The 20,208-nt window shown below is 41.1% G+C and overlaps 1 long non-coding RNA gene across 3 annotated transcripts in view; it reads right to left on the bottom strand.

Moving 5' to 3' along the window:
• LOC137155620 (uncharacterized) overlaps window positions 1-20,208 on the bottom strand; it is a 102,436-nt gene that overhangs the window by 57,942 nt on the left and 24,286 nt on the right. Inside the window, exon 1 of one of the 3 annotated variants that reach the window (XR_010920581.1) lies at window positions 15,587-15,642. The exons of 1 other annotated variant lie outside the window; for it this stretch is intronic. This is a non-coding gene — a long non-coding RNA (uncharacterized lncRNA). Of the gene's footprint in view, window positions 1-15,089; window positions 15,140-15,586; window positions 15,643-20,208 lie in introns of those variants that run through there. One more of the 3 variants, XR_010920583.1, reaches the window with a different exon arrangement.

Raw genomic sequence — 20,208 nt, 5'->3', positions numbered from 1 at the left:
CACCACTATAGACACTGTAGATAGCAACCTCCTACTATCTCTCCTTAACTTCTCCACCAGTGCTGCCTCAATTCCCCAGGCCACTTCCCTGGGACCCAGCACCTTCACCTCAGGGCCTCAAGCCTGAAAGTCCCAGCAGTCAGCCAGGAACTCTCTGGAGCTCTCCCCCTCCCAACTAGCAGCTGCCCTGGGTGGGGTGGGGTGGGGTGGGGTGAGGTGAGGTGAGGTGAGGTCTTCCTGCAGCCCTCTAGAAATCCAGTCCTCTCACTTAAGCTCCCTGGAGCAACTGACTTGCTCTGCCCTGCAGCTCCTCTTTATGTGAGCCCTCTGGGCCCTTATTGGCTGCTCTATTCAGCCTCTCACTGATTGGCTGCCCCCCTGCATAGCCTCACTAGGCTGCTTTTAACTCCTTCTCTGCCAGTGTGGGGCAGATACCCCACCACAGGTACAGACACTTTACTGCAGCAGGACAATCTAGTTTGGCTAATTGCAGTCTGAAGAGGAAAGAAAAACGGGGGGGGGGTCAAAGCAAATTTTAGCTCAGAGGAAGAGACAAAGAAGGACATGCATACAAATGGCCAGATTCTCTGGCTAGCTCTGGCTTCTCTGCTGCTCTGGTGAACTTGACATATCAGAGAGGGGAGAGGGAGACTCTTGGATGCAGAGGAAATGTAAGCGAGAAACAGGAAATAGACTAGGGAAACACAAGGAATTTGAAGTGAAAAAGGGAGACTGCAAAAGTCTCACAGACTTTAAGGTCAGAAGGGATCATTATGAAAGTCTAGTCTGACCTCCTGCACAACAAAGGCCACTGAACCTCCCCTACCCACTCCTGTAATAGACCCCTAATCTATGACTGAGTTCTTGAAGTCCAGCAAGTGACCCATGCCCCATGCCTAAGAGGAAGTCTGAGCATGAAAAGGAGGAAAAGAAGTCTTAGAGAAGGGGCAAGTTGTAAAGGAAGCAGAAGTGCAAGAGTCAAATTAAGAGAAAGCCTTCTTAGATACCCCATTTCTCTATTTTATTCATAGCACAAAAGAATGCAATTAGGAAGAGGGCAAGAGTGTTAATGAGAATTTTTTAAAAAGTTAATATTCACAGGGCACTATCATGGGACTTGAACCCAAACCTTTACACACAGAGCTACAATAGTAACACTAAACAGCTCGAATGGTTACATGCAGGATTCTGTGGACAATGCAATTGGGTCATCCTATAAATGGCCTCTTAGGTGGCCTCTTTTTCCATTTGGAGTATAATTGTGCTCTAGAATTAAAGTGGTCATTTTAAAAAGAACGCTAGAATAACCCTCAAAATGTGAGCAAAAGAAGGAGCTCTATCTCTTCCTGTAGGATAGGGCTGTGTAACTCTGAAATTCCTACCACATAATTCAGGAAGACTAATATATCTCACAGAATAACCACTTATAGGGAAGAAAGGAGAAAAAGAATTGGTGAGGGTGGAAGAAGAGGAGAAGAGAATAAAACTTCTGAAATATTTCCATCTTCCCATTCTCTAGCATTGTTCAGACTCATCTCAGTCTGGTTTCAGGGGAAAACCATGCCACCTTATGAGACACCATGCTAAGTCCTTCTGATTCACACCTTTTCTTGACTGATGTACTTGGGTGCTTGCTGGCTTATTGTGTGACATGATATTTGGGCAAACTTTTGCAGTACATTTTGAGAGACTATCAGTGATTGGTTGCTGACTTGAATGGAGTGTGGCTTCAAAGGCAGTAAATTACACTGAGTGCAAATAGTGCTCACGCAAAGAATCACCACAACCTATGAAATGATAGTTATGCAACATATAGAATCTAGCTGGACCACTTTACAACTACAAACGTGGAGTAACACAAAATATTTCCTCTGGGAGAAGCTAATGTTACTTTCCACTTCACATTACATGCAAGGGGGCATCTATAAAGTGTAAATATCTTCCAAGTGTGTTATTTACTTTGTCACATATATGTACGGGTCATAGAGGAGGTATCTGATTGTGGCAAGGCTAGGGTCCACACAGCTGGGTAGAAACTCAGCAGAAATCTCAAGCCACAACCACAGGCTCTCTAAAGAGCATGAAACATCCACCAAGCTTCCGGCCTGATTCCCCTTTGACCATCCTTATCTTTCATATATGCTTGAATAAGTCCTCTCCCACCCAGAACGCTTTGCCACTAACCTTTCAGGTCATTCTAGCATGTTTCCATTCTCAAGTCACATTCTTCCATGAGAGAATTATTTAAACAAGCCTAGATCTTCCAGAACTAGAATGGGATGGAAAAAATCTATGGTACTGCCAGTCAGAAGATTCTCTCTTCATTTTGGTGGAGGTTTCATGGTCTTTAGAGAGCCTGTGGTTGTTGCTGTCACTCTCTGCCACATACAGAGGCTTTTTTTTTATTGTCCCTGTCAGTTAGCAGCCCAAGGTTACTGCCAGCTCTCTGTCAGTGCTTTGATTTTTGTCAGCTATGGCCAGGTCCTTTTAGTTATCTGCTATCTTTTCAGCTTTGTTCAGTATGAGCTCTACTTGTCTACTAATTAGCTCTTTGGAGATTTCCCTTTTTAAAACTCACTATCACAGAGGACAGGAACCGTTCAAAAGTTTTGTGCTTCATAGAAATTCCATATTCATCCACATCCCATACAGCCATCTTTTTAAAATTAAAAGTGGCAGGTCAGGCCAATTTAAGGTATATAAGTAATGTAGCCTGTAAAAAGATACCTTCAGGTTCTTGATCAGGTATGTAGATGAATGACAGAAAAAGAAAAAGATTTTCATCCAAAGGACCAAGGTGTTCAAATTAAAAAGAAACTATCATTCTGTATAACACATTCACATTTTCTTTATCTTCTGGTGTGCAAATATTGTGCTAGCTGAATATAAAAGCAGCACAACTTTAGGGTACAAAAAAATACACTGTAACAACATCAAGAGTGGTCTTACATCAAGGAGGGCCCTGAGGATGTCTTTGTTGTCAACTTCAGAAGAAAAGAGAGGAACAGAAGAGGAAACTGGCAGAAGGAATAGATGCCAAAGAGAACTCAAAGGATTAGGTCCGGGTGAGGTGATCGGTATTCGAAAACAGTCTGCCTTCTGGCTCTGATCTAAGGGAATAGGCTGGCAGCAAAGCCAGAGGGCATAACAGCACAAACACACCTTCAGCACACTGCTGGAGGCTTGCCTCAGTGCCTTAAAAATTGTGCTAGTAATTAGAAATAAAGGTATATAGGAGCAGTAGGCAAAAGGGCTCTATTTATGAATAAAAGTCAGCTTTTTACATAATACCCTGTCTAGCTGTATCTTCCCCACCCACCCCCCTCCTCTTTTTGCCACTAAGTACATTTTTCTTGTGTAACTCACCAATGCTGTAAGTTGTGCCTACTTTGCACTTACATAGTGTTAATGCCTGGAAGATGAAAGTAAAAACCTTTGAATATATTAATGTTATAACACAGATGTCTTACTTTTTTATACTCTTTTTAGAAATATGGTGTGGTTAATAATGATGCAGATTGTGCTGGATGGATGAGCAGATGAAACAGGGGAATACAGATTAAATCAAAAATTCTTCAAAGCTTCTGTTTGCTTCATAATTTAACTTTTGTACTTGTCATGATAGTAGTAGCTAGGTGCAACCATGCATACTCACATTGTTCTAAAATATTCTGGTGAAAGAGAACAAACCTCATCTAAACAGCACTGCCACGCTTATTCTGGTAACTGCAAAAAAGAGTAATTAAAATATGGCTGGCAGCTCAACTCCATGGTTGTTAATAATTAGAGGTAAAGTTAAAACAAAAAAAGACAGGCAAAGGTTCTACAGCTAACAGCCAAGTATCTCGTCCTAGATATTAAGGCCAGAAGGGACCATTAGATCATCTAGCTTGCCCTCCTTTCACACTATACCTAGTTCGGTTTCAGCCACTGTGATTACAGCATCATGTTCTCAGCATCATGTTTCAGCCACATGTGATTGCAGCTCCCATGGCGACTCATTCTTAGCAAATATAGACAACTGTTCGTCCCTATTACTGTCAACCTTGTCTTGGCCAGCCTCCCTCCCTCCATTACATTATACAGCCACCTGTTGTGTCTTGTCCGTATTTGATTATAAACACTTTGGAGGAAGGACAGACTTTTATTTTGTGTGTGCAGAAAGATCAGCAAATGGGACCCTCATCCTGACCAGGCTCCCTGGGTGATATTCATATTATTTGTATTACAGTAAGTGTAAGAAAGGGGCCATCACAAAGGTACACCTGCCCCTTATACATACATTCCAGCTGTATACTGCTAAATATACTATTTTCCCTTGTGACACTTTGGAGTTCGCCCACACTAGTAAGGGGTTCTGTCACCGCCTGCCCTGTGCTTCTGACACCAGCAGCCTGCTCACAGCACAATGGCCTCACCCTGGGTTCCCCCAGCCTGGTCACTCCTTGCAGGGGGACACCAACAGCCCTTCCAGTCCCATGTCTCCCCAAAACCATCTCTCCTGCAGTGCCAGTCCCTCTCACTGGACCTTCTCAGAAGTGATCAAGTTCTTTGCCTCCAAAAAGGCAGACTACACACTAGCCTGTTAGTTTGGCTGAGGATTTTACATTGCTGTTTGGTACACAGTGCTGGTACACAGATGAGATAAAACAGTTAGAGGCTTATTAACAAAGAACAGATATTTAAATGATGATAAGAAAAGAAGAGACAGATATGGTTACAAATAAAACAAAACAAAACAGTCTTTCTAGTGACAAACTTATTTTCAGCGACAGTCTTTGTCTAAGCAGGTTTCTCACTTGTAGTCAGTTTCCAGCTATGCTTGATTCTTGGGCCAAGAGGATCCACTTTTCATGAACTCAAAGGGTGCCGCTCCCCTTCATTCCCTAGGTGATGGATACCCGAAAGTCTTTTTCCAGTTCCCTATTGTTTCACAGTTTATCGTTGTTTTCAAAATCAGTAAGTCTTTCTGGGGGCTCACTTTTCTATATCGACCAGGGAGCCAACACCATGTTAATTTTAGCAATCTCCTGTGATTTTACAATGCAAATGATCTTCCTGCAATCCCTGATATAAATTAATAGTCCATTGTTCTTGGCCAGACCTGTCTTGATTTGCAATTGAGCCAAAAAGGTGTCGGCCATTTTCTTTTGTCTGGAAAACACCTGTTCCCTTTGCTTGATCTGTTTACAGTCTCCAAACCTGATATCAGAGAGTATCCATAATTTCACATACAGCATTCTTACATACATTTCAAAGGGATACTAATGACCAGTATGATGTTAGTTTTCAAATGATATATTACAAGACACCTTTCAAATAATGATCATGACACCAGTTTGTGAGGTGTATGAGCTGGTCAGGCCAGCTAAGTTTTACTATTACATACAAGGGAGCCCTTTGCCCTCTGGCCCTGGGGTGCTCTTAGGGTCACCCTCCCCACCCCCCCTTTCAGCTAGTTTCAAAGCAGCATACTCTCCAAGTTGTAGTTTTAACTCCTCCTGTAACAACAAGCAATACTGACCTTCTGAAGACATATTCCCTCTCTTAATTTATCCCTCCCATTTGCTTGGAGTGCACAAACAGCTCCAAGAGTCCAGATACCAAGGTTGCATATGCTGGACACTGTGCCAGGCAAGTGAATTCTTTTGTGACTGGGTACTTGATATCAACTGACCCTTGATGGTAGCATACGGGGTTCCATATTAACATATTCACTTAACAGCGTTAGAGGCAGGCTGGTAGAACAAGGAGACCTGAAGATTCAGTGTGATGTACTACCTGGATACGGAGCTAATCCCAAAAATGGGTAGGCAATTCAGACCAAGATTCTAACTACTACAACACTAGCTGAGCTGGCTAATATTAGAGACTCTGTATGTTCAAAACCTCCAGGGCAATGGATGGGAACCTTAGCACCACACTACATGTTTGTCTCAGCCATTTCCAGGGCCCACCTATGTGAACACTAACATTTCACCTGGGAGAAAGAACAAGGAGAGCCCCTGTTGGTCCGTGACATCCACCCATTGTATCTTCGGGTCCAGAATAAGGATTAGGCATTCTAGGTCTGCGCTTAGGTCCAAAAATCCTGCAGTCATGTGACTGCATCCGAATTTCAGTTTTAATTTAATTAAAAATGTTTCTAGCTCATATGGGTGTGACCAAAGTGCAATCGATGCAGTGACAACTGCCTACGTTTGCAGAGAGCTGGCAGCAATATTTCTGGGAGGTATAAACCCCTCCATTCCTCTCAGAACTAGTGTTTTAAAGTGAAAAAAACACCTCAACAGCAGAGTGCAGTGAGCCTCTAGCAACAGCGGGGACCACTGCTCCCACTTTGAAAGGAGGGAGGCTCCTGCTGCTGTTCTTGAGGGGGAGAAGCCACTCTTGCTGCTGCCACTCCGGGTGTTCCCCCGCCTTCTCCTCGCCACCACCACTTCAAGTATTGTGAGGAGGATGGTCATGGCATGGGGTTGGGGCCACAGGGCAATGCATAGGTGGAACAGGGTTGAAAGGGGGTTCCAGGGAGGATGGGGCTAGGCTGTTCTCGGTGGTGGCAGATGACAGAACAAGGAGCAACGGTCTCAAGTTGCAGGGCGGGAGGTCTAGGTTGGACATTAGGAAAAAGTTTTTTACTAGGAGGGTGGTGAAGCACTGGAATGGGTTACCTAGGGAGGTGGTGGAATCTCCATCCTTAGAGGTTTTTAAGCTGAGGCTTGACAAAGCCCTGGCTGGGATGATATAGCTGAGGTTAGTCCTGCTTTGAGCAGGGGGTTGGACTAGATGACCTCCTGAGGTCCCTTCCAACTCTAATATTCTATGATTCTAACTACGGGAGGGGGCATTTCACTGTGTGCTTGGGGCATCATGTTGCTTTAATCCGGCCCTGTGTGGTAAAAAGTAATGGGCAAAGGCACAGGTACCAGGCTAGAGGTGTCACCTGGCATCATAATAATAGGAGGGTCCTGTTCCAAGGACACCAGTACTGTCTGTCACCACTACCTTCAGTCCCATCTGTAACAGCTGTTTGGACTTTCACTGTCCCTATAGTAAAAGGAAATGGCAACATTTGCTCCAGAGACATAAGACTTGCATTTGAAAACAAAGCTGAATTTTAAATATGAACGCCAATGCAATGTCTAGATGTTTGCTCACAATAGACTATCACTTTCGTTGCTACACTGGGAAAAATTACAATAGCCCAGTGGATAATATTTCATTTCTGTTGCTATGATGGCCATATCTGAAGTGTAATGTTTGCTGTTCACTGCAGGAATAATAGCTTGCTTTTAAGAGAGAAGAGGCATACAGAAGCATAACAAAATTTAACTTGATTTTTTTTTGTGTGTGGAAAGTTCACATATAGAACTTTATTAAAAAAGAACTACCATTCTCAAAAGAGAACTACAACTGAGGAATGAATCTTCAGAACACATCTTTCAGGTAAGTAAGTATTAACATCCCTTTCTTACAGAGTGGGAAGCCAAGCAAAAGTTTAGGCTAACCTTTTCTAAAGTGGCCTCTAATTTTTGGTGTCTGGGTTTTTAAGTGACCATCTGAGAAGTCTATTTCCCTCCTCTCCCCCAAAGGTGCTGAGCTCCCACATCTCCAACTAATATTAACGTGAGCTTGTCAGTGCTCAGCACCTCTCAAAATCAGGCCCATGATGCCTAAAGCTGGCAATCCAAAAATAAGGCACCCCAAATCAATGGCACTTCTTGAAAATTTGAAATTAGTCAAGGCCAAAAATGACAGGTTTGGAATTTGAATGTAGAATTTTCTTACTACTAGTCCTGTGTTTAGGCCACTAGGCATCCAACTGTTTCTCTAATTTATGCAAGTTTCCCAAGGCCCTATGAAAAACAGAAGAGTGGAATAAAAGGTGAAATGCATTCTCTATTTGAGGTTATTTAAAACCATTAGCATGAAACTGACTCCAGTCTTTTCCTCACTGGTACAACAAACCCACAATAAAAGGCCTGTGTTGCTCTCCAACAGCAACAAAGCTTATATGTTCAGAATCAAGTTAGAAAATGCTCTCAGGTAGCCTGTGCCCAAGCTAAGACAAAGGAGTTCAGATCCATTTGTATACACATTTGTGTATTAACACACTCTACTGGCCCACAGAAAACAAGACTTACCATAGTACCCATTTTAGGCATGTCTATGCTACATTTTTGGCACTGATGTGGCCGCCCCATTTTAGCTGCGTCTCTGCAAACCCCAAGTATAGACAGAATGGCCTAGTGTAAAAAGTGGCTTGAACTGGGGAAATCTGCACCAGTGGAAATCATGATTTCCACTAGCGTAACTCACTTACACTAGAGGGTTGCACTGCAGCTGCTATACAAGAACAAATACGCTGGGGCAACCCCCCTCCCCCCCCCCCACTACTGTAGGAAGGTCAAAGGGTGAACCAGATGCTGGTTTAACACTGTAAAAGTTGCTTTCTGAAATGATTTACCAGCAAGCAACACCAGCTGGGTGATCCTCTTCTCACTGCACAGTAATAAAAGCAAAAATAAAATTTCACAGCAGTTACCATATTCCCCTTTTTCTGCTTGGTTTCAAACACTTTCTGCCCTATGTTAAATCATTTTTTCATGTCCTTTTTTCTCTCCAAAATTAATTTTTTATTTAAAAAATAATGATGGCAGCTGTAGAAGATGAAGGGTTATCATGGCTGGAAGGGACAGCAGGAATTTGTGTGACTTGGGAGTTCTCCAAGTCACCATTTTCCCCCTCACCAAATAATCGAGCTACTTATAATTAATTATATGAATCCGTATAGTTTCAGACTCTGAATGTGTGATTAGTTCTTTGATAGGTTAAAAAGGGTGTTTCACCAGACTTGTTCTCAAAAAGTAAAGTGATACATTTGAAGTGGTTAAAAGAAGTCCCCCTGTAAATACAGTGTGTATATTTGACTGGTTTTTATTTTCTAAATCAGCTAAACCTCACTCATGTGGCACTGCAAAGCAGGAACTGTTTTCAGAGTTTTATCCCTGCTGACTTGGATAATAAGGGAGGGAGTTCTTCACGTTTTTCAGATGGCAGCAAGAAAAACTCAACAGTGATACTACATGGCCCATATGTCAGACTAAATAACACAACACAACTTTAAAGCCCAAGCCACCACTGTAGCCGCCTTCAAGTCCCTCCTTAAACCTCACCTCTGTCATAATGTTTACAGAAAACTGCGGTCTGATGATGGCTAGGCTGGCGGCGAGTTATTACTGCTAACAACTGGCTACAATTTGTGCACACAGCTAGTCTGTGATAAATCATCCAATTATTTGTTACCCCCATTCTTCCTATCTTGCTGGGCTGGCTAGCTTAGTTCATTCACTTGCTATTTCTCATTTTATAGGTTCTGATTATGCTACTGCATATGCATGGACAGACCCCAGTGCCCATGCAGAGCCCACTCACTTTGACAGGGTCCCCAAAGGCAGAGGGATCCACCTGTATGGAATCACTTCCACGAACCAGGCCTTAGATTATAAACACTTTGGGGCAGGGAGTGTCATTTACTATCTTTTTGTTAAGTGATTAGTAGTATAGAACCTGACCTAGCTGAGGCCTCTCAGTGCTACCGCATTATAACTGATTATTAATAATAATAACAACAAATCCTAAGACCCTTACTCACACAGTCCTGATTCAGCTAGTAGCACTACTCATTTGAGTAGGAATTGCAGAATCATCACTGAGCACAGGGCCTGCTGCTGCTCCCAGTGAAGTCTACAACAAACTCCCTTTGACTCAACAGTGCAAGAAAAGGCATTAACTTTTAAAATAAGTGGAATACCCCCTAGTAATAAGTTTTATTCCCCTTAGAATGTGTCAAGGAATTAAAGAGAGAGAGACTTTCAGGTCAGATCTAGCCCAAATCTATGTTATACTTACAAATGAAATAAACAGCATGATATTATTCAGGGGAACAAGGCAATACACCACGTTTATTGTGAATATAGAAATTTCAAAAAGCAATTGCCCACCTGCCCGCCCACGCACGCACGCGCGCACACGCACACACGCACACACACAAGTTCTGCAGGCAGAATATAATTACTAGCCTATGCGTTTGCTCGAGTCAATCTGCTGGTCAAACAGATTCAACACAAGGATGGAGCCAGGCCTCTGGCAGTCACAAATCTGATGCTCCTGGATGTTTGCAGAGCAAACCCAAATTCTCCATGTCCTTACTCCATTCTTATAGAGATCAGTTCCCATTTAGGTCTATGGATCTTTTGCACCTGGTGTGATTATCAATCACCTGTTATGTTGCAAACATGATGGCTTTCCGTTATCTCCTCGTTCCTGTTTCACACTTTGTCTTGTTCCTGTCCTTGGAGGTAGACTCCGTTTTGTTAGGGTTACTCTGTCTTTGTTCTTCGGCCATCTGGATTATAAAAGTTATTAAAACAAGAATCTTCACTCCCTCTTGTTGTCTGGGAGATTTAGAGTTGCTGCCTTTCCACTTTGTTATCACACACATACTCCATTCATTCCTCAATCATGCAAACTAATTTTTACATCAAAAGAAAACAAACTTAAAATAAAATTACAGCTTGCAAATTAAAACTGCATTCCAACCAAATAATATATACTAAGAAAGGGAAATTACAACTCTAATAAAGGAAGGATACTAACGTGGAATTAGCCATCAATATGGATTCCACTGACATGAAATAACAAAGGCCTGTAACAAAAGGCCTCCAAATATCTTCAAACAAATGCAATAAACAAACTCTCAAAATGTTACAGGCAGAATATTTCTTCCAGCAAGCGTAAACTTAATTGCAGAAACAGAGCCTCATGATGTTATAATCAGGGTTACTTAGCCACATTTGCCTCTTAGATAATAGAAATAAAACACAATATTTAGTCTTGGTCTACATCCATGTTTTGTAAAACTATACTTAACAAACCTTAAGTCCTATAGAAAAGCTTCCATTAATAAATGGACAGAACCCAGACACACACCTCCAACTTTTATAAACCTAATCCTATCAAGGCAGGAAGAGAAAGCAGTCTGGTAGAGAAAGAAAGATGATCAGGGGAGAGGAAGGAAGAAAGATGTAGTATGCAGAGAATGGTTGGGGCCCCAAGGGCAAACAAGAGAACAAAAGGAGAGGGGAACAACCAGATAAAAGCACATAATTCATGGGAGCTGCGCCAAGAGAAAAGAAAGAAGGAAATGAACAAATGGACAAAGTAAAAAAAGTTAGTATATTTGATTTAACATAGTCATATAGTTCCTATATATTATGCTCTTTCTCTGAAAGTGGAATAAGCAATCCAGGGGTGCTGATGTGTGTGTGACAGTTGAGTGTGAGGATAGAGTCATTGGGCTGAACGCTGGCAGAGGAGTAAAGTAAGGCATGCCAACGCTCATTGTTCCAAATGAAACATTTGCCAGTGGATTTTCAAAGACTTTTTAAATCCACAACGCTAATCCCTGTTTTGTCTTGTTTTAAACCCTGAATTAAAAGCAGTAAAAACAAGACATTTAAACCATTTTAAAAACATTGTTTTCTAACCTTCTCAATGACAAACTCAGTAATTGTCAGTTTTTATTTCACTAGGCAGGAGACACATCTGAATTTGAAATTACTGGAATATTTCCATTTGAAATGTGGCAAGAACATAGGTCTTACAATTTGAGAACAAAAACAACACACATAACCTGCACATCTGAGCAGAACAGGTTAGTGGTCTTCAAATACTTAAGGCTAAATCTGCAGAAACATACTGTTACACCGTCAGGATTATAATGTGAGATGAGCAAAATACAGTGTCATTCTTGTAGCCAATTCTCTGCTAAATGCCATTTGAAATAAGCAGCAAAACCAACAGTCAGATTTGGAAGGGCCTGGGGCTCTGGAGTAATATACAACCATTCAGGGCACTGCATGCAGCTTCCGTATAGAGACTGGACCCATATCCTGATGTGCTCTTGTATTATTATTTGAAATGTATTGAAACTTGGAGTGAGTATGTTGCAGTATTCCTTTTTTTGGTGTGCATTCCTCTCTGCAACATTTCTCCTGAAGTGATTCTGAACAGTTATTAAATGACGGCTGTTATGGCTTATCCATACTCAGCTGAGCAATGTTTTGCATTCTGATGTTTTGTTTCCTGGGTCTGTTGGTTCTTCAGATTATCCAGTTGTCATTCTATCCCGGTAGACCCTGCATGGCTTTCCTGCTGAATGCTAGGGTCTAAGAGAAGCAAAGGAACATGCTTGCATTTGGTCATAGTAGTAGCTGGGTGCCATAACCTAATGCAATTGCTGCCTTTTTAAAAATCCTAAAGAGCAGACGTAGCTGGAGCGGCCAGAGCAAAAGACACCATTTTCAGAACTGTACCTCTAGCTACCTCCAGCTTTGAAAATTCTACTAATTTCAAGAGCACTAAAATCCCAAATGTTCAACTGCCCTGCTGTCTACTCAGTTCTCCCTGCGCATCTCCTGTTTCTAGTCCTACACAGATATGAGACAGCATCCATTAAACCTAGCACTAATCCAGGACTGAAGAGCCCAGTTTGGGCCTCTGGCAGAGGTTGTTTTGTGAGAGAGTGTGGGGCAATGAGGAAATATTTCTCTGGCACTCAGTGGAACCACTCGTGCATAAAGTTAACATTTGGGGTGCATCAGACAACAAGTCACATAAAAGACTAGGAGAGAGGGATACAATCAAAATATGTACCATTTTATATACATTTAAAGAAGGTAAAAAATAAAGTCCTTGTCAGATATATGTGACTGCCCATCTACCTAGTCTCAGTAGTTGTCTAATTATAGTAGAACTCAGGAAAAAAGGTGGATTTTGAGGGGAAGATTTCAAAGAGGAAAGTGTCATTTCAGAGGTTTTGTTTGAACTTTATTTTGCTTAATGTAGAAGATGGATCACATCTGTGGACTCTATCTGCATGACATCCTGGTGATTAATATATATCTGTGCTGGCATCATGATCATATTGAACAATAAAATAACTCTGATTATTCACAAAATCAAACTTTTGGAAGATAATGATTTAAGGTCTTCCAAAGTTCACTTCTGGTGGAGTGCAACTTTAAAACATGGCTGACTCCTGAAGAATAGAGTAGAATATAAGTGGGAGAGAGCTATAATTAATAACCAAGCAAGATATGTAAAAATGCAACTTCTCTGTGCCATAAAAGCAATGAGCGTTCTACCTGGTCCCTTTTGGGCTAAGCTGTTTGATCAGCTTCCTTCAGTCTCTGCGGATGTCCTTATACTAGTCTAATTGAAGGACCCCTGTTCTCTTTTTATTTTTGCTCTATGAAAAATGCATTGGAGATGTCTTATAATGAACTTTGATATGGTGAAATGATAATAATGTCCTAATTATATATAAAAATGTAATTACACTTGCTACTATTATAGAAAAAACTCCCTTTATAATGAAGTGTTATGTTGGAAAAAAGATTTCATTATAGGTGGATTCTTTTACTTGTTAATTTGGCCTGTGATTCATCGCTTTAATATTAAAAAAATTATTTCTAAGTTACTTTTGATGTTTCTCATTTATGGTTCATTTCACTGCTCTGGCACCTCAAGATGCCAAAATTGCAAACCTATTTAAGAGATACTTAAAAATGCACCAGTTCTTTCTTTTAAAAGAGGAGGGGAAGGAGAGAGCAAGAGTCCTTGTTTCTTTAGTAAAAGTACTTGAACGGAATGTAGACCTGTAGGAAATATCCATGGTTGTATTCTCACTGACCACTTATTTTTTTCCTCAATGCCTTATTTAAAAACAGGCATTGTTCAATGTCTAAAATCATTAATGGAAGGGAGGATGATTAAAAAAAGATAGTTAGAAGGTGCAGTTTAATTAGGACATGAATTTAGTCAGTATCTCTTCCAAACATCTCTACAAAAAAATTCACTATGACCTCAGGTGTAATACATTAAAACTGAGGTGACCTCAGTTAGAAGGATACTATCCTTTCTGTCTCCTGAAAAAAGGGTAAATATGCTCTTGCATTTCAAGTGTATCTTTGAGATCCAGCGATCCCTCTGTGTATTACACTGTAATTTGCAGCTAATATATCCCAGTACTGAAGGGGAATCCAAAAGGGGCTGGATGGTGGAATAGATATTTCCCACTTTTTAAAGAGTCATACAGGTAATTTTTGGTGTTGGGTGAGAGGATTTCCTAATGCAAGGCAGCATGATCTAATGAACCCAACACAAGAATAGGTGTCAATAGATGGGAGTCCACAACCAACTCCAATAAATTTCATGTTCATTATAAAAGAGTCACAAAGTCACCACCTCCTAAGGTTAATTTTTATCAACAAAAGGGGTAATCAAAAATGACTTTACATAAACTCTTCAGGTATGACTGCTCCTCCAGGTTGCAGTCTAATGAGCTACACCTGCCCCATACAGTCAGTAGCTCCCTGCAAGGCTACAGTATTTGCTAACAGGCTGGGGAAGAAGGCAAATCCTGCTACCAAGTTAAAGTGGATTACAAAATAAAGTAATCTGTAGGCAAGACAAGACATCATATGTGGGTGCTTGCACTCTGCCATGCACTCAACTCTTGCCTTCTTCAAGTGCAGCCAGAAAGTTGAGTAAGCCTAGATTGTTGCCAGCAGAGATCCTCAGAGAGACACTAACATTTTGAGAGACAGATAGTCACAAAGAAGGAAAGTGCCTAGCATTTAAACCCAGATATGGTCATGTTTTTACTTTGCTGTTCGAGTAAAGCCAAATCCAGGCATTCTAACAATTTAACATAACACTGAAAGCCAAGTGTGCCTAAAAGCAAAAAACATACGTTGATTGAGAGCCCATATGCCTCTCTGTGTAATTTTATCAGTATTAGCCTTGAAGGTTGAGCCCTGTTCTTCTAGCTTCCTATTAAAGTCAACTGCAATTACTTACATCTTGTGGTGGGACAATCAGGATAGACATTTTAACCATAAGTTCTAATTAGTCCAAACAACCTGAAACCCATATAATTCTTAGCCTATGTGAGAATGTGCCATCTCCTCAGGAATAGGAAAGCAAAAATGGGAGAAAACAGAATAGGACCTAGGAGTACTCACCAACTAACACTCAGTTGCAAAATGGCCACTTTAGAAGTACAGCTGCTTGACTCTGCCAAGTGTAAAGGGCCAGCTCCCAAAGAAAGCATGATGGGGAAAAGTTTCTAGAATAGGGCAGTATTGCTCTAAGGAACCTTAGTAGGAAACAGGCAGTCAGAAAAGAGGTGTTCCTGGGAAAAAGGCCATTTCTTTGTGTTGTATGCTACATCCATATCACATTCCTCAGGCTGTTGCATTTTTTAATCCTTCACTTAGGATGTTACATTGCTATGTAAGATTATATCCTTTCTACTAAAAAAAAATCAAAATCTCAAAAATCCTTCCCACATGAAAAATAAAAAAATTAATATAGTGCAGAAGAAGAGGAGCATTCCAGGAATTATCAGGAATTATTTTATTTTTAGGTTCACATGATGTGTGTTATACCTTATGAATATAAGTATACCAACATCTTATTCTGATACTATAATACTTAGCAGCTATGTAGCATCCCATACCTTTAAACCACTTGTGACATGGGCTACCGGAGGGTGGTCTATTTACAAACCAGGAGGTGGGCGGGCGTTAGCCTAAGAATGAACAAGGCCCTGTTCCCCTAGCAGCTGCCCAAGGCTTCCTCCAGGCTGATTAGGGCCAGCTGAGGCCAGAGCCAGCTGAGCCCGATTAGGGTCAGCTGAGGCCCATTAAGCACTGCCTGGGAGCAGATATAAGCTCCCTGCCAGGCAAACAGGGTGCTCTTGGAGTTTGGAGAGCAGCAGGAAGCAGAGACTGTGAGTGGCAGGAGCTAGAGGAAAGCAAGGGGCTTGCCTGTTGGAGTGGCTACTGAGCCCCAATGAAGACCAGGGTAGGGAAGCAGCCCAGAGAGAAGACTTTACACAGTGCCTTATAGCAGCAGCCAGCCACTGCTGTCAACCAGGGTCTCTGGGCTGGTGTCCGAAGAAGAGGGTGGGCTTGGACATCCCCTACCCCAACCTTAGAACCTAAGGTCCTGAGGGCACTGTGTGGTCTGCAAAGGCCTAAAAGGAGACAAGGCAGAAGTGAGATGGCTGCCATCTTAAGACTGGTGGGAGCCCTGGGTGGCCATTTTGTGCCCACCACACTGAAAAAGCGCTTGGCCCACAGGAGCGCGAAGGCCACCCTACCACACACTGTATAAACATTATCAAATGAATTCTCACAGCCCAGTGAAGTATATCTTAGTATCTCCACTTCACTGACAGATTATGTTCTAAATTACACCAACATAAATTTAAATTAACTCCATGAAAGTCATTGCCATAAGTTTAGACATACTCTAAATTACATCAATGTGTAGAGCGCAGACACTGCATGCCTCCCTCGCATGGGTATAAATAACACTGTAGCCAGTGAGGCAGTCCTTAGAAGAGTAAAAGGCACCCCAGAACCTTATGGTATATATTCTGCATGGCTTCCCTGCACCCAAGCAGTGCCTCCCATGTCTACACTGCTGTTTTTAGGAGTGGAATGTCCTGCTGCCTCCCCACTGCTGGAGCATTTCCCTGCTGCAGGGAAAGACTCTCGCAATGGGGAAAAGTTATAGTGGCAGGTAGCTGCTGGAGCAAGCTCTGACACCTCCCTGTGGTGGGGACTTTCCCCACCACAGGAAAAGGTTCCAGGAGGAGGGACTCGGGGTGACAGTGAGGAAAGTCTCTGGCAGCATGTAGCTACAGACCGCAGCATGAACGCAGCCTGCTTGTCATTATGGTGTGTAGCTACATATACCCTACACGCTGCTGCAGTGTACACAAGGCCTGCAATCAGATTCTGGACTTGAGAATCTAAGAACGCTTGAGAGACATGCCCAAGTCTGCAGAGCAAAGGAGTTCAGACTAGATTATAACCATGATCCCATTTGGTTTTGTAAGCTATGAAACTATGAAAACTGGGTTTATGATGGAAAACTAGTTAAAGCCTTAATGATGGAAAAACTCAGTCCTTCCACAACAACTAAAAATAATAGGAATGTTTAACAGTTGCACAATGCTTTACACCAGAACACCCCTGTAGGTATAAGTATTATTACACAGAATAGAGCTGCACAGAAATTTTGATGAGGAGAGGTTTCCTTGAATGATTTTCATTACTACTGTTAAATCAGTTGCAACATCGCTCTTTTTTTCCTGTTAGATTAAAAACAAAATACAATACAAACTATTAAGGAAATGCTGGTCCCCCTTAATGAGTCCTCTATTACTATGGGCTACTTAATTCTTTATTCTGCTTCTAGATAGACACCAAGTGGTGGAGGCAGCCCTCACCCATCACCGTGTCTACCCACAGGTCCTTGTAGCATCTATGACACATATTCACAATGTACAGCCTGATGGTCCCCTAGGCAGGCCTGTTGGGCTACACTCCAAATAATTCAATAAAAAAAAAGATGTTCTACATTTCAAACTAACTTTATTGACTGATATTTCTGTTAGTTTGAGATACCAATGGTGATATATAAAGGGAGAATTTGTCCTATTAGCAAAGCCTAGGATAGGAGAGCAATCATCATGATTCTTGAGAGAAGGCACACCTTTGAAGGCTCTAAGATCCTTGCAGCCTTTAAAAATTTCATTCCTGGCTAGCCAGTTGCAAGATATTTCAAAAGCTTAAATTTCCCTTGATCAAAGGCACTCCTGAATAACACTATTATGTTCTCCTCCTTAAATTCTGTCTGCTTGGCAGTGTTGGTGAGGAATTCTGTAGTTTTCTCCTTCTTCTGCTAGAGAAGTGTACTACAGCATACAAAGCGAATGCATATCACTCCCTGAGAATGTCATAGGCTCGGTTGATGTCTCAGGATCTGACAGCCTGAAATAACATCTTCTGAAAAGTTGTTTGCTACCTATTCCATTATGGAATTTAGAAAATCAGACAGGCGAACATGGCCAGTAGCATGTAGATAACATGGCCATACAGTAATGCTGCTTTGTACTCATGTAAATTAAAAATGTTAGTTTAAGAATGGGATTGTGAAACAAATTTTCATCCCTGGTCTTGGAATTTGCTTCAATTTTTTAATCATATTGAGCTTTCAAAGGTGGGTGTGGGCCTGTTTGATGTAGACAATCAGCTACTTGCATGTGCAATTTGGGCAACTGGGCATCTAGTTATCAGATTTGTAATAGCAAGGGGATATGCAAAATTGGAGGCCAATTTGTGGCTTGTTGAAAATATGGCCCCTCACATGAGGTTGGTCCATAATGTGTCTGATCCCTTTTGATACTGTCTTTAGAAAAAAATAACTGTTGAAATAAATTAGTGAACTTTTTAAAGCAAACTTTTTATAAGTGAAATCTTTTCTGGAGTCAGATGCTTTCAATCTTATGGACACATACAGCAGAGGCAGCAGCAACACAAGCTTTCTTACTGTGTCTTGCCATATCCCTCACCCCTATTCTAGGGTTTGTTTTCATTTTGGTCTTTGTGATGATACTGCCAATAAGTGTGCCATTTATGGTAAAAACATTTGTCCACTGGGAACTCAGTCAAGACCTCCAATTTAAAAGTTACTTAAATTACTTTGTAGCCTTTCAAAAGAAAGTGACTTACAGTTACTATTGCCTTGAGCCAGATTTGTGTCATATGTCAGAATTAGTATCCCAGAGAAATCCCATTTCCTGTACACTGAACCATCTAGACACTCCTAGGTACAAAGTAAGAGTGTGTTATCATATTTTAAAAAATGTATTGCTTACTGATACTTTTTTATAGGAAATTCAAGAGAAAATATGGCAACGGATATTTGGAGTGAAATCCTGGCTTCACTGAAGTCATTGGAAGTTTCAATCATTCATTTCAATGGGGCCAGGATTTCACTCTTGGCATTTGTGCAAATAAACTTTTTTCTTTTTCCATAGTTTATAAACTATAAGGTCCAAAGAAATAAAATGCAATATATTGTTACATATGAAATGAAAAATAATTCAATCCTTTCCTCTTTCTTCTCAATCACATGGTATAGACAGCCCTGTATTTTGTTAAAAGAATTGTATTTCTCATATGGGTCTGAAGACACCCTTGAATCTATGAGTCATATGTAATTGATGCAGTGTTGACTTCCTGAGTATGCAGACAACCTGAAATGATAACTCTGAGAGGTTTGAACTGTTGTATTAATTTAGATGGACTAAATGAGCCAAAGATGTTAATATAATCCAGTCTCTAACATTAAACAGTTTTAAACAATCCAGGGTTTGGTGTTCAGAGACTTCGGTCTGCTTAGTACCATGGTACACACTGTTAAAATGTTTTAAACATTTCATTAAAAAATATAGAAAAGAAGGAAAAACAGTTAAAGCATTTGAAATGTAAAGTATTAAATAAGCATTTTATTTTAACATTTCTTGTTCCTTTTCTATTTAGCTGGAGAGAGTTTTAGAAGGAAAAAAAAAAAACCCTTTTCTGACAGTCTCTTAGGCCTGGTCTACCCCAGAAAATTAGATTGGTTTAACTACAGCAGTCAGGGGCATGAAAAATCTATGATGTAGCTAAGCCAATTTAAGTTGCCATGTAGAACGGGCTAGGTCAACAGAAGAATCCTTCCAACAACCTAATTACCGCCTCTTGGGGAGGTGGATTACCCACGCCAATGGGAGAATCCCTCTTGTAGGCCTAAATGTGTCTACACTGAAGCACTACAGTGGCGCAGCTGCGCTGCTGTCACATTTTAAGTGTAGACATACTGTTAGAGGGTATCAAAATTGTCCTTTTTAGAAAAAGAGAAGTGAGTTGAGATTAGATGAGCTGGAGCCGTTGCTGCTGTTAAAGTCCTTTAATCTCAAATGGTGGTTGGGATTCAGCTGGAGCTGGTAGGTTGATGATGTCATCTGGCTCCCTCTTTCTGATCTCATCTGGTCAGGACATTTCTTAAGATTAGGATGATGAAATCCAGGGGTCCCAGGAAATAGTGGGGATGTAGCTGTTCTTTTGAGTGTTCTTTTTTTTTTTCTTTTGAATTTTCCCACAAAATCTCTTTCTTTAAGGACCCAAAAAGGAATTGATGGGTGGAATAGCCCATCCTTCATTATTTTGTCAACTAATTAGGCATAATACCCAACATACCAATTCTGGCTCATTATCTTCTGGCTTCACTTCTGTTTTTAAC

The sequence above is a fragment of the Emydura macquarii genome, unplaced genomic scaffold (assembly GCF_026122565.2).
Source record: "Emydura macquarii macquarii isolate MOO-44397 ecotype Brisbane River unplaced genomic scaffold, CSIRO-AGI_Emac_v2 contig_1363, whole genome shotgun sequence".
NCBI lineage: Eukaryota > Metazoa > Chordata > Testudines > Chelidae > Emydura > Emydura macquarii.
The sequence above is the reverse complement of the archived record's forward strand: the minus strand, read 5'-3'. Positions and strand labels throughout refer to the sequence as shown.